This window comes from Chiloscyllium plagiosum, unplaced genomic scaffold (genome assembly GCF_037043375.1).
Source record: "Chiloscyllium plagiosum isolate Xiang-an unplaced genomic scaffold, Cpla_swu_hap1 HiC_scaffold_42, whole genome shotgun sequence".
NCBI classification, from domain to species: Eukaryota; Metazoa; Chordata; class Chondrichthyes; order Orectolobiformes; family Hemiscylliidae; genus Chiloscyllium; species Chiloscyllium plagiosum.
The window spans coordinates 3,837,669-3,856,054 of record NW_028270180.1 but is presented as its reverse complement, the minus strand read 5'-3'; the positions used below and the strand labels follow the sequence as shown (position 1 = coordinate 3,856,054).

At 41.0% G+C, this 18,386-nt stretch overlaps 1 protein-coding gene across 3 annotated transcripts in view; it reads left to right on the top strand.

The window, feature by feature from the left end:
- LOC122542431 (unconventional myosin-IXa) overlaps positions 1–18,386 on the top strand; it is a 370,841-nt gene that overhangs the window by 44,759 nt on the left and 307,696 nt on the right. The window lies entirely within an intron of this gene.

Genomic DNA, 18,386 nt, shown 5'->3' with positions numbered 1-18,386 from the left:
ATGTTCTGAACAAATAATTGTTTTGTTTTATGAATTGAGGGGTTAAATATTGGCCAGGATGCTGAGGGAAAACTCCCTTGCTCTTCAACAGTACCATTTGATCTTTTACATTCACTGAAAGAGGTAGGTGGACCTCTGTTATCATCTCATGCAAAAAATAGTCTCTCCAACAGTGCAATGCTTCCTCAAAACTGATTCAAGTGGCCTTGATGTTTTTAGTATCTAAGCTCTGGTGTGGAGTTTAATTCAGAAGTGGATGCCAGCTGAACAAAGGATAGATAGCATTTTGGAATTTCACCAATGTGCAAGTCTTTAACTTTGGGTGTTTTATTTCTCCCATTTGTGTTCATGAATTAACTAACTCCAGATTGGAAGTTCTGAAGAAGAATCATTTTAATTAGATGTTTACTCTATTTCTGTCTCCACAGATGCTGCCAGCCATGCTGGGTTTCCATCGCACTATTTTTTAATATCAGATTTCCAACAACCACAATACTGTAATTTGTTTTTGAGTATAAAATAGATTGGCAAATGACCATGAGGTATTTTGGTATGAGTACAATGTTAGCACATTTAACCAGTATGCCATTGCAGGAGCATTGTTCTATTTCCACTAACACTCTTTAAATGTATTAATGCTAAACCTGGTTCTTCTCATCAAAACAAAATTTTCACCAGTTGCACTACTTGTAGCTTGATAAGGGAATTTTTCAAGTCATTTTTTAGGTGCACATCATGAGTCAGCACACTTTAAAGATTTAATATTTATAGATATATTACTTTCTAAGTAGTTATTGAATAGCAAAAAACTAGTATATCTTTTTTTCTGATTTTTAGTGATTTTTAAAACTGGGTCACTCATAAATGGAGGGGTGGAGACCGATTAAAAATGTCATAATGCTGGATATCACAAAAGATGAATTAAACTACAGCTGGCTGCTGCTCTTCAGATTTTTTTAATGAAAAAAATTGTGTTCTGTAAAATGACTGATTGCAAACATTTTACGTTTGGGACTATGTAAATTATTTTTGTCATAAATTTAACCTGTAGCCAAACAATAACTTAAAGCTTGATTTGTCCTCCGTTTCCTAGTTGCAACTGAGATAAGGTTGTAGCTCCTGCACATTTAGGTGCACTCCTGCCAAGATCTATGGCATCGCTTCGTCTGAAATTTTGTTGGGCATTTCCTGTTGTGACAGCCATAGGAAACAGAACTTGCCTTATGGTGTGCACTTTTCAATTATTTGAAATATAAAAAAAAAATTGTGATAAATGTTAAAGAATTACTGTCTTGGGTATACAAGTCCGGTTATTAGAACTTCTTAAATGTTCTTGCATTGTGATTTTTTTAGAAAAACATTTGTAATGTATTATCCCTCCAATGAAATAATTTTCTTTACTAACCAGCTGTTGGTGGGTTCAGTTATAGGACTAAAGTTTCATGTTTGTACAGTATGCAATTTCAAAATCAGTAAAGTCATTCTGGGGAAAATTCTCTGGCTAAATAGTGATTTGCAAGAAGCCTTTTGCACACAGCCACAGACCTCTCAGCCCTGTGCAGGTAAAGCCAGAGGGGAAAGACTTAACTAGAATTACTCCCATTGAAACCACTATGTAGATGTGATTTTAAACTGCCTTTCACATCTTGGAGCGCAGCACGGTGGCACAATGGTTAGCACTGTTGCCTTAGAGCCTGGGTTCAATTCCCACCTCAGGCAACTGTTCTGTGTTGAGTTTGCACATTCTCCCCGTGTCTATGTGGGTTTCCTCCGGGTGCTCCTGTTTCCTCCCACGTCCAAAGATGTGCAGGTTAGGTGAATTGGCCCATGGTGTTGGGTGCATTAGTCAGGGGTAAATGTAGGGGAATGGGTCTGGGTGGGTTGCTCTTCGGAGGGTCCGTGTGGACTTGTTGGGTCGAAGGGCCTGTTTCCACACTTGGTAATCTAATCTAATCTAATCTTTGTACCTTTTCCATTGAAACCAGAAGAGATGGTAATTGCTAAACCTTAAGCAAATGGTAAAGTTATAAGTCTTAAGTTTTTACTGCTTATACACTACTTTTTTCTGTGCCTTTGTTTATGATTATTTGAAAAAACGTTTTGTGACTTATTGATCAAGTAGTTTTAAACTTACTAGGGCATTGGTACTTTCCCCCCTGCCTTCCCATACCTCTTCACTTGCACAGTAAACGTTAGGATGTTTTTGGAGGTAGTTTAACTGATGAAGATGGTTGGAAGGAACAGTTATTGAGGTCATCAGGATTGTTGTCCTTTCTTACCAGAGAAGCCGAGTCAGAGTTAATTCCTTGCTTCTCCCACTCCTTGACAGAGGAAAGAAATGTTCATCATGAGCTGCATTTTCTTCCCTTTTGTCACAGACTCTTATTTATTATGAAGCGATTTAAGATTGAAAAATTATTTTTTGTTTTCCCCTGCCTTCACCCACCTTTTGTGTAGGCTCTGATTTTACTGTAGAACATCATCAGGGGCACTGACCACCATCTGGTGCCATGAAGTGGCTGATCTTTGTATTGATCTTAGCTAGTGAATGTTGGATGGCTCTTGTGTCCCTGGATGGTGCAACACAGAATTCTGGTCGTGATGTACTAAATTTGTTATTTGTGATGAGGAGCTCACATTCTGACTTATTTTCTTTTCTATGTCTTCCTTCAAAGGTCATATTTAAAAAGTTTTGGATGAGATATGAGCAAGTCTAATTAGATAAGCATTTGGTGTCCATCCTTAACTGCTCTTGCAAAGATGTTAGTGAGCCATCTTCTTGAACTGTTACAGTATATACAATGTGGCAGCATCAAAGTGATGTGAGGACGAGTGTTCCAGGATTTCAACAAAGCATGCTGTTCAAAATTGGGATATTGTATGGCTTGGAGCATAGACTATTTTATCATAAAGATATTGTGGGAGTTGTACTGAGAATATTTTTGTCGGGCTCTGGATAATACTTGATAATTAGAAATCTCTGCACACATTTTTCAAGAAATGCTAAGACCTATAATTTGTATCTTTTTAGTTAAAGGCAAATATTTTGAGTTATCACCTACTGTTATGAAGATATGGGTGTACTGTACCTTTAAGAAAGTTAAGAGTTAGCAGAACTAGCTAATAGCACCAAGTGTTCTGAACAAGATATAATGTAACCTTTTGGTCCAGCAGGCAGTGTAGCTGGTTGCCTGGAGACAAAAACAAATTTGAATTAGGCCAATCAGTTAAAATTATACCCTAAAAAAAAACCAAACTCCAATCAAGTTTGAATTGAGTATATTGACAATATTAAAAGCCAATGACACAATCTGATGTTTTGCAAGTATAAGACTGGGAAAAATTGAACAGTTGAGGGAAAACTACCAAAAGACATAGGTTGCTAGTCAGAACTCTGAGTGCGATCTGCCTAGAGAAGGAGTTTGCACAGAGAAAAACATCAACACTGACCCGGAGAGCAAATCTACAGAGGAAGATATAAAGAAAAAATTTGATAGCTGGCTGGTTTTGAAATTTGAATTTTTTCAGTAAATCTTAATCAGGGGTTTTATCAGACTAGTATTATAGAAGGGAAAGTAAAAGATAGCTTAGAGGAAGGAGTTGTAAATAGTTATTAGTTAATTATTCTCTATTATACTTTAAGAAATAAAGCTGTTAATTTTTACTTTAGTCCTTGGTCTCTCGAACTTTCACAGATTACTGCACGGGATAAATCGTTTCTGTGTTGCTGGTTTAAATTAAGCAGGAGGGTTTACTCCATGGAATGATGTAACAGTAGATCACTACTATTTTACTCATGTTCAAGAAACAGCACTTTCTCATTCAGTGAAGTAATGTGTTACAGCCTTGTGAACTGATTATTGGTTCAAAACATTGAATTTGTTTTCTCGTCACACATGCTCCCTAACATGCTGAGTATTCTGTTTCTTCTGTCTACATATTAGGACTGATAGCTCAATGGGTTTCAGATGCTTTGGGTGGATAGAAAAAGAGGCAAAGGATGAGGAGGAATGGTGTTTTTGATTAAAGGAAACATTACTACTGTAAACAGAAAAGATATCTCTGAAAAATCATCCAGTGAAAATGAGTGGAAATTAGAAATAAAAAAGGAATGATCATCTTGATCGGATTGTCCAATAGACCCCCTCCCCCAGTCTTCAGCGAAATTGAGGAGCAAAAGTGTAGAGATCTCAGATATATGTAAGAATAATAAGGTTGTGGTAGCAGGTGCTTTTAATTTTCCAAATGTTGACTGGGACTACAATAGTGTGGAAGGTTTGGATAGTGACAAATTTGTTAAATGTGTTTAAGAAAATTTTGTTTCGGAGGCTGAGGGCTGACCTTATAGAGGTTTATAACATCATGAGGGACATGGATAGGATAAATAGACAAAATCATTTCCCTGGGGTGGGAGAGTCCAGAACTAGAGGGCGTAGGTTTAAGATGAGAGGGGAAAGATATAAAAGGGGCAGCTTTTTCATTTGGAGGGAGAGAGGGAAAGATTTAAAAGAGATCTAAGAGGCAACTTTTTCACACAGAGGGTGGTACGTGTATGGAATGAGCTGCCAGAGGAAGTGGTGGAGGCTGGTACAATTGCAACATGTAAAAGGCATCTGGATGGATGTACGTATAGGAAGGGTTTGGAGGAATATGGGCTGGGTGCTGGCAAGTGGGACTAGATGACGTTGGGATATCTGGTCAGCATGGACGGGTTGGACTGAAGGGTCCGTTTCTGTGCTGTACATCTCTAATACTCTATAATATGTAGATGTTCCTACTAGACAAGGAGCAAAACTTGACCTTCTCTTGGGTAATAAGACAGGTCAAGTGACTAATGTGATAATTATGGAACACTTTAGATCTAGTGATCATAATTCTATTTGTTTTAAAATAGCTTTGGGAAAGTTTTTAATTGGAGTAAGGCAAATTTTAGTGGTTTGAGTCAAGAACTTTCAAAAATTGATTGGCATAGACTGTTTGCAGATAAAGGGAGTCTGATAAGTTGGAGGCTTTCAAAAATGTGATAACGAGAGTTCAGAGTCATTATGTTCCTGTTAGGATGAAAAGCAGCGTTGGTAAATGTGGAGAACAAAGGATTAATAAAGACATTGAGCTTCTAGTCAAGAATAAAAAAGATTGCCAGGGTTGGAGGATTTGAGCTATAGAGAGCGGCTGAACAGGCTGGGGCTGTTTTCCCTGGAGTGTCGGAGGTTGATTAGATTACCTACAGTGTGGAAACAGGCCCTTCGGCCCAACCAGTCCACACTGACCCTCCGAAGAGTAACCCACCCAGACCAACTTCCCTCTGACTAATGTACCTAACACTATGGGCAATTTAGCATAGCCAATTCACCTGGCCTGCACATCTTTGGACCGTGGGAGGAAACCGGAGCACCTGGAGGAAACCCACGCAGACACGGAGAATATGCAAACTCCACACAGACAGTCACCCGAGGCTGGAATCGAACCTGGGACCCTGGTGCTGCGAACCAGCAGTGTTAGTCACTGTGCCACCATGCCGCCCTATAAGGGGTGACCTTATAGAGGTTTATAAAATCATGAGGGGCCTGGATAGAATACATATACAAAGTCTTTTCCCTGGGACGGGGGAGTCCAGAATGAGAGGGCGTAGGTTTAGAGTGAGAGGGGAAAGATATAAAAGAGACCTAAGGGGTAACTTTTTCACCCAGAGGGTGGGACAGGTATGGAATGAGCAGCCAGAGGAAGTGGTGGAGGCTGGTACAATTGCAACATTTAAGAGGCATTTGGATAGGTATATGAATAGGAAGGGTTTGGAGGGATATGGGCCGGGTGCTGGCAGGTGGGACTAGATTGAGTTGGAGATATCTGGTCAGCATGGACAGCTTGGACCGAAGGGTCTGTTTCCATGTTGTACATCTCTATGGCTCTATAATCATATATTAGATATAATGTGGATGTGCCAGTGTGGACAAAGTTAAAAATCTCAGAACACCAGGTTATAGCCCAACAGGTTTATTTGGAAGTACAAGCATTCGGAGTGCTGCTCCTTCTGAAAAGTTTGTACTTCCAAATAAACTTGTTCGACTATAACCTGGTATTGTGTGATTTTTAACTTTGTCCACACCGGCACTTTATATTAGATATAGACAACTGGATTCAAATGAATCTCTTATCTGCGTAAAGAGTGTATGAGGGAGATCAGCAAGGTAAAGAGAGGATATGAGATAACCTTGGCAAACCAGGTTAAGGTTAATCCGAAAGGTATTCTACAAGTTTATTAAGAGCCAGAGAGCAACTAGAGAAAGAGTAGGGTGTCTTAAAGATCAGAGGTTATCTTTTTGTTGAACCTCAGGAGATGGGAGGGATATTAAATTAATATTTTGCATCAATTTGTACTGTGGAGAAAGAAATGGAGGCTAGAGAACTCTGGGAAAGAAATATTGACGTTTTGAAAAGCGTTCACATTACAGAAGAGGAAGTGCTGATGGTCTTAGAAAATGTAAAGGTGGATAAATCTCTGGGACTTTATCTAGTGTATCCCAGGATGTTGTGAGAAGTTAAGGACAAAATTGTGGGGTTCCTTGCAGAAATATTTATATCAACTATAAATACGGGGAGGTGCTGAATAACTGGAGTGTAGCTAATGCACCTTTGTTTCAGAAGGGATGTAATGAAAAGCCTGGGACCTATTGACCTCAGAGTTTATCTTCAGCGGTGGGTATGTTGTTGGAAGTGTTTATGAAAGGTAGAATTTATATGCATTTTAAGAGTCAAGGAGTGATTAGGGATAGTCAGCATGGTTTTGTGGGAGGAAGATCACGTCTCGCAGACTTGCTTGAGTTTTTTGTGTGGAATTAAATAAAATGATGGCAAGGTGGTAGACGTTGTTTACTTGGACTTTAGTAAAGCCTTTGATAAAGTTCTGCCTGGTAGACTTATTAGTAAAGTTAGATCACACGGGATTCTGAGTAAGCTTGCCAATTGGATACAAAATTGACTTAATGGCTGGAGACAGAATAATGGTGGAGGGTAGTTTTTTTGGACTGGAAGTCTGTTACCAGCTGTGTTCCACAGGGATTTGTGCTGGGTCCATGTTTGTTTGTCATTTATACAAATGATTTGGATGAGAACATAGAAAGCATGGTTAGTAAGTTTGCGGATACACCAAGATTGGTGATTTAGTGGCGAAGATGGTTATTTAAGATTGCAAAGAGATCTTGATCAATTGGATCAGTGGGCTGAGGAGTGACAGTTTAATTTGGATAAATGCATATTGCATTTTGGCGATAAAAAAACAAATGCAAGACTTATAACAAAAGAAATAGGGCCTTAGATAATGTTGTAAAAACAATGACTGCAGATGCTGGAAACCAGATTCTGGATCAGTGGTGCTGGAAGAGCACAGCAATTCAGGCAGCATCCGACGAGCAGCAAAATCGACGTTTCGGGCAAAAGCCCTTCATCAGGATTCCTGATGAAGGGCTTTTGCCCGAAATGTCGATTTTGCTGCTCGTCGGATGTTGCCTGAATTGCTGTGCTCTTCCAGCACCACTGATCCAGAACCTTAGATAATGTTGTCGAACAGAAGGGCCTCGGGGTTCATGTACATAATTCTTTGAAGTTTGCATCACATATATATCAAGTGGTTAAGAAGGGTTTTAGCATGATTACCTTCATTGCTGAAATCTTTGGGACTTTATGTTGAAATTATGCAGGGCATTGGTGAAGCCTCTGCTGGAGTCCTGTGTCGGATTCTGATCTCTTGTTATAGTGTGACATTGTGACCTTAAGAGATACGTTTGCCCTGGTTTCTTTTAAAGACAGATTGGGGGACAGGTACGGAGCAGTCTCTGACACGATAAACAACTTGCAAGGGTTTGGGGTTATTTAAAAGTTTGAGCAATTGAAGCAGCCTGATTGGGTGTGTTCAAGCTCACAGATTAAGGATGTTTAGTTAGCTTTCAGCTGCTCCCCCAGGGGAACGTGTTTGCTGCCAACTTGTGAATGATGGTCTTTGTGAACGGTACTTGAACTGATTCTTGACTTGAGTGAGTTGCATTTCTAAATACAGTGGCCGAGTGTTAGTATTGCTGGACTGTTAATCCAGAGACCCAGCTAATATTCTGTGGACCTAGGTTCAAATCCTGCCATGGCAGACTGGAATTTTGAATTCAACAAAAATCTGGAATTAAAAATCTATAATGATGACCATGAATCCATTGCTGATTATTGGAAAAACCCGTCTGGCTCTCAAATGTCCTTCAGGGAGAGAAACTGCCATTCCTACCTGGTCTGGCCTACATGTGACTCCAGTCAAGATTACAGTGGTGCTGAAAAAGCACAGCAGGTCAGGCAGCATCCAAGGAGCAGGAAAATCGACCTTCATGGGGCTTCTGTCCAAAACGTTGATTTTCCTGCTGCTCGGATGCTGCCTGACCTGTGCTTTTCCAGCACCACTGTAATCTTGACTCTAATCTCCAGCATCTGCAGTACCCACGTTTGCCTACATGTGACTCCTGGCCCAAAGCAATGTGGTTGACCCTTAACTGTCCTCTGGGCAATAGCAACGGACAATAAATTCTGGCCTAGCTAGTGACTCCCTCATTCCGTGAATGAATTAAAAAATGTATAGGTACACAGTAATTTGTTAACCTTTTTCTTAGAAGATATCATAGAGAAATGTATGATCTGCTTGAATATGTGAACAGGAGTAGGCCATTTAATCCTCAAACCTTCTTTGCTATTCATAGAACATTGCAGTACAGGAATGGGCTTTTGGCCCATGATGTTGTGCTGAATGTGACGCCAAATTAAGCCAGTCCCTTCTGCCTGTCCTTAGTCCATATCCCTCCATTCCTTGCATTTTCATATGCTTATTTAAAAGCCCCTTAAATGCCCCCATCATATTTGCCTCTACTAGCACCACCCTGGCATCCCATTTCTAGACTCCTCCTGCTCTGTGTTTAAAAAGAAAACTCACCCATTACATCTCCTTTAGAATCCCTCCCCCCACCTCACCTTAAGAGCATGCCCCCAGTGTTAGTCATTTCAACTCTGGGAGAAAAATATTCTGACTGACAATTTTATTTATGTATCTTCTGTCAAGATTCCCCTCAGCCTCTGCCACTCCAGAGAAAACAACCATAGTTTTTCTCGCCTCTGCTTGTAGCTCATACCCGCTAATCCAGGTAGCATTTGGTAAACTTCTTCTGCACCCTCTGCAAAGCCTCCACATCCTCCTTGTAATGCGGTGACCAGAATTGGACACAATGCTGTAAGTATGGCCTAACCGAAGTCTTATAAAACTGCAACATGACATCCTGATTCTTATACTCAGTTCCCTGATCAATAAAGCCAAGCATGCCAAATGCCTTCTTTCTCTCACTATCTACTTTTGTGGCTACTTTTAGAGAGCTATGGACTTGAACCTCAAGATCTCTTTGAAGATAAAAGCTGTTCAGGGTCCTGCCATTTAATTGTATACCTTTCCTTAACATTTGATCTCCCAAAGTGTAGCACCTCTCACTTGCATGGATTAAATTGCATTTGCGATTTCTCTGCCCATGTCTGCAACTGATCTATATCTCGCTGTATCCTTTGGCATTCTTTTACATTGTCCACAACTCCAACTACTGTCTGAAAACTATCACAAAATATAGTTATGCTCAGTTAAGGCATAAATAATCTTCCACCTCGGTGCCATTTTCCTGCATTACATCTGTATGCTTTGATCTTCAGTATCTCAAAATTTGATTTAGTTTATCGTATCAAACTTCAGTACTGCTGAAAAAAGACATTTTTGTCAAAGTTTCATCATTACTCAGGGCATTTCGCAACAAATGATGAAAGAAAGGGAAAAGATTATTTTTAGGGTATTAGAGAAAAGTACTGATTTGTTAGCATGTCGAAAAAGGCATGCCATTTGCTCATGTAACTGTCTGTCAACCTGGTCAGGCATTGTTTAAATTTCTCCAGTTTATTTCTCAGGGCTAGGCTTTGACCAATCAGAGTCAGTCTGCCTTTATTCAAATCCAGATAATCTAGAAATTTGTTCTTTATGTTCAAGACACCGATCAATGATTGAGTCTCCACGGTCCTCAGGGTGTTGTGAATTCCAAGAAATTCCACCTCATCTTAGTCTTAAATGACCTATCGCTTGTCTGAGACTCTTATTCCCTGGTTTGAGATTCAACAGTAGAACAAACACCTTGCCTGCATCTATGCTATTGAGACCTGTAAGGATGCTGAATGTTTGGTGCAAGCAAACTTCTCCATCAGGCAGTTACCGATACTCCATGTGGTACCTTGCTGGAAAATTAGTCTAAAATTCTTTGTGGTAATGTATGTCATCAGAGTGTAGCCCTTGGTTTTAATTTTATCTTTCTTGTTGCTTCACTGTAAAATCTCTGGTGCTGTAATATTTTCTATCTTGTTCAAAACACTTCATATTTGAGAGACCAATGTTTATCCCTTGAAATGAGTGATTTCAGTTTGGTTCAGAACTGTCCTTTTTGTCGTGAAAAGTTTCACAAGGTTAGGATAGATGCAGTGAACACATTGGTAAAATTCACACAAATCAGCACAACAATAGTAAAATAATTACAAACCAGTCGCAATTAAGAAAGTCACCCTGTGGTAATGTGAGAGAAGATATACATTTAGTGGTTCTGTTGCTGCTCAAATAGTTGGATGCAAGTCACAAATATTTTTCATTTCATGAGAGTTCAAAATCAGGTAATTAAAAAGGCATTTCACAGAATACCTTTGCATTGCAGTGGATGTCTTGTTATTAGAATGTAAGAAATAGGACCGGGTGGTAGGCCATTTAGCCCTTCAAGTCTGTCTTGTCAATTCACTAAGTTCATTTCTGATGTACCCCAGGCCTCAATTTCTCCTCCATGCCTAAGGAACTCTCAACTCAGCAATATTTAAATCATTGATCCACCTCCTTTTTAAATAATATGTATCAACCTCTACAACTCTGCAGTAAATAATTTCAGGCATGCACCACCCTCTTGAGAGGTGAAATTCCTTCCAGTTTTAAATGAGAGTTCAGTATTCTGTAATTATGTCCCTCATTTGAGATTTCCCACTAGTGGAATTGTCTTCTCAGCATCGACTCTGTCAAACACCCTCAGAATCTTCTATGTTTCAATAGGATTGTCCCTCATTCTTCTCAACTCTAATGATTAAAGGCCTAACCTGTTTAGATTATTTTTAACAAGTCAACCCTTCATCACAGGAATCAACCGAGTGAATCTCTTTTGAGCTGTCCCCAATGCCACTATATCCTTTCATAAATGGGGCCTCACCAATGTCCTGTGCAGTTATACAGTAGTAAGTTTCCTTATTTGTAAGCCTTCAAACACCCAGCAATAAAGGCCAGAGTTCCATTTGCCATCTTAACTATTTGAACCTATATTTCATGCATAAGAACACCCAAGATCCCTCTGTATTGCCCCTTTTTTTTTTGGAGTCTCACTCTATTTAAATAATTATAGCTTGCCTTTTGAATATTTCTGCCAAGTGCATAACTCTCACTTTCCCACATGAACTTCCATCTACCAAGTTTTTGCCCACTCGATTTACTTATGTATATTCCCTTGCAGATTCCTTTTGTCCTTGTTGTATCATGTCTACCCCCCGCACTCCACCCCCCCCCCCCCCCCCCCCCAAACCACCACCACTACTACCCCACCACTGTTAGCTTCTTTTCCCGAGGTTTCACACATGAGATGCAATTCGCACAAACCAACTTCTGCAAACAGTTAAAGTTTATTAAAGCTTGGACAAACTAGCTGTGACCCCCTTTGACCCCCCTCGCAGGTGTGCGAGGTCAAGTCAAAGTGAGGCATTGAACAAAGAAAACACATCCTCTTTATACAGGTGAGTTGGGAATGATTACCAAATGATTTCCTGACTCACTGATTTCCCCAAGATAATGCCGGTGTGACATACCTAGCTTCAGGGGATGGCTAGAAAGCATTTCTGAATGGAAGAGATTGAGTGATAGTTTAATTTGATAATAGTAGGAGAAGTAGTAGCAAATGAAGGGGGGGGGGGGGGTCATTCGCACTCTTGAATTAATGTTGTCCTCACCCACTTCCAGAATGTTCAATCAGTGTAGTTTAACCATTTAATATTACATTAATGTCCAGAGAGATATTTCCATTTAATCTTTTAACATTGCACCACCTCTTTTTGTATCATCAGCAAATTTGGATGCCTTATTATTTTGCCCCTTCCTCCAAGTCATGAATGTGGAATGCAAATACTTAACATCCAAGGATTGCTCCTTGTGGCACTTCTCTAGTTATGTCTTTCCAACCTGAATGTCAGTTCCAACACCTGCAGTATTGTTGGCTTATAGCACGTTCAATAATCTTGCATGTGGCACTTCATCAAATGTCTACTGGAAATCTAAATACACTTCATCTTCTGATTCCCCTTTATCAACTCTGCTTGTTATATAATTAAAGAGCTGTAGAAAGTTTGTCAAACATGCTGTCCCTTTCTCAATACCAAGTTGACTTTGTATAAAACTTTTTTGTGTAAAATATTTCTAAATATCCTGCTATTTCTTGGTAATGGACTCCAGCATTTTCTGTCAATGACTAATTCTGACATATTTCCATTAAATGTTGTTACGCTAGCTGTCCTATTATGTTCCTCCTTTCTTGAAAAGAGCTATGATTGCTGCTTATCTAAATTAAGGACATAACTACAAATCTGTTAGCTCATTAGCCACCCCTCTTAAGGCCATGAGATGAATACTGTCTGGACCACCATCCATCCATTAAACCCCCCCCCCCCCGGCTTGTACTTACCATCGGCTTGCTTTGTACTGCTTCCTTGGAGTCGTAAAACCACACATGGAAACACGGTCCAACAGTATTGACCAGATATCCTAAACTGATCTAGTCCCATTTTCCAGCATTTGGCCAGTATCCCTCTAAATCCTTGCTATTCATGTACCTATCCAGATGCTTTTTAAATGTAATTGTACCAGTCTTCACCATCTTTTGTACCAACCCATTTCCATACAGTGCTACCCTGTGCGTGGAAAAGTTGCCCCTCGGCTCCCTTTTAAATCTTTTCCCTCTCACCTTAAACATATGCCCTCTAAATTTGGACTTCCCCATCTCCTTCATGATTGTAATTTTACTAAACTCTTCTTTCCCTTCCACCACCTGATTTATGACTATTACTGGAAAGTGTTTTATAATCTCTTCAGTGAAGATAGGAGCAAAATGTTTTTGTTCACTTAATCCACCACTTCCCTTATCATCTATTAACTGCCTACTCCCAGGATCTCTTAGACGATCAGTACTATGTTTACTGACTGCTCATTTAAATTCCTGCTATTTAAAAATTTTTGCTATCTGTGTTTGCATTTCTCTTTGCCTTCCCCTCATACTCTAATCTATTCCGACTGATTCTAGAACTGCAGAAAATGTCTAAAATTTTATTCTGACCTGTCACTTGCCTGTGGACATGTATATGCGTTTGCCTTAAGTTCCCTGCTTTCCTTACTTTCCTTAGATAACCGTGGGTGGTAGGTCCTCCCTTAAGAATTCTCCTTAATGGTAGGAATATGCTTATTCTGAATATACTGAAATTTTCAGTTAAATGTCCATATCTCTAATGATCTATCCCTTAGCCAGCCTGCCATCTTATTTCTGAACACTTGTCCTTATTTAGTTTTAGAATGCTAGTCTCAAACACAATTTTCTCCCTTTCAAACTTCATGTAAAATTCAACCATATTGTGATCACTACTATCTCGGGCTGTCCTTTGTTTGAGGTCATTAACTAATCTTGTCACATTACACAATGCCAAGTCTCATATAACCTGCTCTTTATTTGGTTACAGAACATAATGATCTAAGAAACTATCTTAAAGCATTCCATGAACTCCTTGTCCAGTTTACTACTGTAAATCTGAATTTTAAAGTTTCCATCCAGATTAAAATCACACAAGATTATTGCTGTCCCTTTATCACAAGCTTCCAGTATTTCTTCTTGTATACTTTGTCCCATATTGTCGTTAGTTAGGGGTCTGTAAACAACTCCCACGAGTGACTTCTTTACTCCACTGTTCCCCATCTCTACCCAAACCAGGTTTACATCTTGACCTCCTGAGCCAATGTCATCTCTTATTGTTGCTCAAATGCCATCCATTATTAACTGCACTGATCTTCTACTTTTACCTCACCTTTTCTTCCTGAATGACATATGCTCTTCAATAATGAGCGAATCCTTGTCATTCTGCTGTCACTTCTCATAAATGGCTAAATTAAAGAAAGAATGTTGGAGATCTGAAACAAATCAGAACTTGTTGATGAAACTCAGCAGGACTGGCAGCATCTGTGGGACAAAGCAGAGTTAATATTTTGAGTCTGGTGATCCTGAGTCACAGATGCTGACAGACCTATTGAGTTTTGCCAGGAAATTGTTTTGTCTCTAAAATGGCTATTAAATTATGTTTATTTAATTCATTGTACGCTATCAATTTGTTGACTTTGTCATGAATGCTTTGCACTTTCAGAAATAGAGCTTTTAGTTTTGTCATTTTTGTTATCTTTGTAACACCTGGTCTTGATTGGTGTATCCAATTTTTTTTTTTCTGTCCCTTCCTGCCATTTTCTGACCCATGTTCCCATTTTTCTCTTATTTCATCTCTACTTTTTGATATATCACATCTTCCCATGTGATAACTTGCCCCCAGTATTTAGTTTAAAACCTTCTCTACTTTCCTGATTCTGCAGTTGACAAGACCACTGGCCCCAGCACAGTTGAGGTGTAGACCATCCCAACAGTGTAATGCCCATTTTCCCCAGTGTTGGTGCCAACACCAATCTTTGAGCCATGTAATAATCTGTAACCTATTTCAATTTTCATGTAGCTCAGCTAAAAATTCAAAGATTAAAACTTCTGAAGTTTCATTTTTAATTTCATGCTTAGCTTGATATACATGCTGAAAATGTGTTGCTGGAAAAGCGCAGCAGGTCAAGCAGCATCCAAGGAGCAGGAAATCGACGTTTCGGGCATGAGCCCTTCTTCAGGCCCGAAAGGTCGATTCTCCTGCTCCTTGGATGCTGCCTGACCTGCTGCGCTTTTCCAGCAACACATTTTCAGCTCTGACCTCCAGCATCTGCAGTCCTCACTTTCCCCTCCTAGCTTGATATACATGCTGAGCTTGATATACATGCTGTGCAGAATGTCTTTCCTGGTTTTGCCCATTTTATTGTTACCTATGTGGACAATGACTGTTGGAGCCTCCTCTTTTCACTGCAAGTTCCTTTCCAGCCCCTGGCAGATGTTCTGAACCCTGACACCAGGCATGTCTGTCTGGATTCTTGCTCTTTGCTGCAGTGAACAGCATTGATCTCCCTCATTGTGCTATCCCTACTACTACTACTACTAGATTCCTTGTTGCTGTCAGAAATTTGAAGTAATTATTATTTTGCTTAATATGAGCATTTAAAAAAAATTACTTGAGAAATGGGCGTCACTGGTTGGTGAGCATTTATTAGCTGTCCTTGAACTGAGTGGCTTGCTATGTCATTTCAGCAGGCACTTGAGAGCCAACTACATTGCTATAGATCTGGATTACATGTCGGCTAGCCCAGGTGTGGATGGCGATTTCCTTTCCTGGAAGATATTAGTGAGACAGATGGAGTTTTCTGATGATCAGCAATGGCTTCATGAATATCCAATCCCTCTACACCTCCATCCGCCATGACCAGGGCCTCCAAGCCCTCTGTTTCTTCCTCTCCCGACATCCCCAACAGTACCCTTCCACCGACACACTCATTCGTTTGGCCGAACTGGTCCTCACCTTTAACAATTTCTCCTTTGAATCCTCCCACTTCTTCCAGACCAAAGGGGTATGGGCCCCAGCTATGCCTGTCTCTTTGTTGGCTACGTAGAACAGTCGATCTTCTGTAATTATACTGGCACCACTCCCCACCTCTTCCTCCGCTACATTGATGACTGGATTGGCACCACCTCGTGCTCCCACAAGGAGGTTGAACAATTCATCAACTTCACCAACACATTCCACCCTGACCTTAAATTTACCTGGACCATCTCTGACACCTCCCTCTCCTTCCTGGACACCTCCATCTCCATTGATGACACCGATTTGACACCGACATCTTTTACACCCCCACCGACTCCCACAGCTACCTGGATTACACCTCTTCCCACCCCACCTCCTGCAAAAATGCTATCCTGTATTCCCAATTCCTCCGCCTCCGCCGTATCTGCTCCCAGGAGGACCAATTCCATCACAGAACACACCAGATGGCCTACTTCTTTAGAGACTGCAATTTCCCTTCCCACGTGGTTAAAGATGCCCTACCAACCTTCGCATAAACCGAATCATCCGCCAATATTTCCGCCACCTCCAAACAGACCCTACCACCAGGGATATATTTCCCTCCCCACCCCTTTCCGCCTTCCGCAAAGACCGTTCCCTCCGTGACTACCTGGTCAGGTCCACGCCCCCCCTATAACCCACCCTCCCATCCTGGCACATTCCCCTGATACCGCAGGAATTGCAAAACTTGCACCCACACCTCCTCCCTCACCTCTATCCAAGGCCCTAAAGGAGCCTTCCACATCCATCAAAGTTTTACCTGCACATCCACTAATATCATTTATTGTATCTGTTGCTCCCGATGCGGTCTCCTCGACATTGGGGAGACTGGACGCCTCCTAACAGAGCGCTTTAGGGAACATCTCCGGGACACCCGCACCAATCAACTACACCGCCCCGTGGCCCAACATTTCAACTCCCCCTCCCACTCTTCCGAGGACATGTAGGTCCTGGGCCTCCTTCACCACTGCTCCCTCACCACCAGACGCCTGGAGGAAGGACGTCTCATCTTCCGCCTTGGAGCACTTCAACCCCAGGCATCAATGTGAACTTCAACAGTTTCCTCATTTCCCCTCCCCCACCCCCACCTCACCCCAGTTCCAAACTTCCAGCTCAGCCTCAGCACTGTCCCCATGACTTGTCCTACCTGTCTATCTTCTTTCCCACCTATCCGCTCCACCCTCTCCCCCCCCCCCCCCCGCAACCCCTGACCTATCACCTTCATCCCCTCCCCCACTCACCTGTTGTACTCTATGCTACTTTCTCCCCACCCCCACCCTCCTCTCACTTATCTCTCCCCACCCTTCAGGCTCTCTGCCTGTATTCATGATGAAGGGCTTTTGCCTGAAATGTCGATTTTACTGCTCCTCTGATGCTGCCTGAACTGTTGTACGTTTCCAGCACCACTCTAATCTAGAATAGAAATGTCGCGTGTTCTTTAATGTGAAACGTATAATGAAATGTTTTATAAGTCACCACATCATGGCAACTATATTATTGAGACATCGTTCAATATAAAAAGGTAAAAATAAGACAAGGTTCATCACAGTTCAGTTGTGTCTCCTGGCATAGGGAGAGCTGATTAACGAATGATGGAATACCCTGAAGATAAGGGACAGAACTGCCATGTTGGGCTGTTGGAAGCCACCTTGACATTGGGCTGGGAGAAGCCTCCTGTTCCCCATCCAACACTCCTCCAGGCACTGCAGCATCTTCACCGATGGTTTCACTCCTTCAGATGACTGAGCCTAGTTGTGGACCTGGAGTCCAGGCTGGGACAAGTCAGCCCAGGACCTGCTCCTTGTTCAGTGGGAGACCCTGGGCTGGGTGGAACCATGTCCAGATCATCCTTGCGTTGTTGCAATTGCCGCTGTTGGAGGCTGTCTCCTTTACCGGCCACTTTCCAGACTTTAAAGAAGAGAAAAACTAAGAAAAAAAAGTAAAGAGAAGCAAAAAAAAGAGAAAGAAAGCCGATGGAGGATGACAATTCTTGGACTCAACACCCTTACTGCGCTGCCATTTTGGAATACAGCATGCTTATCAATAGATCCCTCATTCTAGATCTTTTTTCACATTGAATTCATATTCTACCATCTGCTGTGGCAGGATTTAAACACAGGTGCTGAGTTTTTGGATTAATAGTCCAGTGATAATACTGCCCGGCCATCGCCTTTGCTATTTGGCATTAATATGTTTTCATAATAATGTGTTAAATTATTTTATTGATCTTTTTAATGTACATCTACACCAATGTTTTTGGATTCATTGAATTGGAGATGTTGCACATTATGACACTGTCAGAAAGCAAGTTAACACTTGAACCCTCTGGGAATGCAGATTGTTAATCATGATCTTTGTGCTTTGGGGTTAAGTCTACATCTCCAATAGTATCAAAGACCTGAATTTTCATGGCTCTTGAAAATACAGGTCATTGACCCTTTAATAAATCTGATAAGTACTTGCAGTATTCAGCTTTTAAAAATGACAATGGGCAATGTGCCACTTGTATAATGCAGTGACTT